The sequence below is a fragment of the Dreissena polymorpha genome, chromosome 7 (genome assembly GCF_020536995.1).
Source record: "Dreissena polymorpha isolate Duluth1 chromosome 7, UMN_Dpol_1.0, whole genome shotgun sequence".
NCBI lineage: Eukaryota > Metazoa > Mollusca > Bivalvia > Myida > Dreissenidae > Dreissena > Dreissena polymorpha.
The window spans coordinates 76,889,596-76,891,202 of record NC_068361.1 but is presented as its reverse complement, the minus strand read 5'-3'; positions in this window follow the sequence as shown (position 1 = coordinate 76,891,202).

Here is a 1,607-nt window from a genome sequence, read left to right as displayed (position 1 = left end):
TTCCGGATGATAACTCAAGAATGCTTACTCCTAGGATCATGAAACTTCATAGGATCATTGATCATGACTAGCAGATGACCCCTATTGATTTTGAGGTCACTAGGTCAAGGTCACAGTGACTCGAAACAGTAAAATGGTTTCCGGATGATAACTCAAGAATAATTAGGCCTAGGATCATGAAACTTTATTAGGTACATTGATCATGACTGGCAGATGACCCCTATTGATTTTCAGGTCACTAGGTCAAAGGTTAAGGTCACAGTGACAAAACGTATTCTTACAATGGCTGCCACTACAACTGACGGCCCATATAGGGGGCATGCATGTTTTACAAACAGCCCTTGTTGAAGTATTCATTAGTGATTATGTTATAAATAATTGATATGTACGGTTTCGTGAAGTTCACCATAACTGTGTCCTGGTAGTTAAATATTGCTTTCAGAGAAAAACAAAAATTATATTATGTCATGTTAGTAAAAGATGTTTTTTTAAAGGTTTGCCCTTAAGTTTCAACATAAGATCGGGTGGTGAATTTTTTACAGTAAATTGCAATATTTTTATCCAAAGTAACATTTGCATGCAGATCTGGTTTTCAGTAATTCAGTCATATCTGGGAATTCTATCACACAGTTCATGTATATTTTATATCGAGGTTCAATTGGTAAAAAAACGAGTGAATAACCTTTTTAATATGGATTTATTGATACAAGAAAAAGCTTTATTCAGTAGGGATAATAAGGGCATATATGCATTTTTGTTTTCTTTTACTGAAAAAAGTCGTTGTTTTGTGTTTCTGATGTATTATTCCTTAGTTATTGTTGGCAATGATGGAAGCTGCGTTTGACTCATGTTGGTACTAAATTTTGTCAGTATACTTAAAGTGAGATTGTAGGATTTTTATATGTGTTAAATTTAATATATGGATAAAAATATGTTACAATAACACAAAATAGGCAAGAAAAATTATACATTGAAGATGAATTTCATAAAATGCAGCAAAGACAAATTAGCGCCCCGAGCAGATTGTGACGAAGATATTTCGTACATATTTTCCTACAATAACCATACCATTTGTCTTTTTTTTGGATCAGAGTTAGTGTTCGTGTGTCGTATGAATAGATATTGTTGCAGGAAATTAAAATGATCCGTAAAACTAAATTTAGATTCACATCATACATGCATGATATACATGCTGGCAAATTCGACTGTTCAGACATTTTTGATTTCAGAATTAAATATCCGGCTTATTTCGCATTTTTTTACACATGTTCTTCTTAACTTTTATTTTAATCTATATTGAAATATATGTATAATAAGTTTTTTACAAATTTACAAAATCGTACAATCTCACTTTATTTGTTTTACCAGTATTTGCTGTTGTACGCACATTTTTATCGAATCTCTTTTTGAGTTGCTGTTGCTCATTTTAATGGATCAAATGCAGTTATTTTTTTCAAGACAGGCATGTCGATACTGTTGGGTTTATGCTATACATGTATTATTATAGAATTATGTTGTGTACTTCTAACCATGTAAATGTACAATAGAGACGTTAGAATGTATTGTTTATATCAAACTCTTAAGACACAAAATACTTCACAACATTA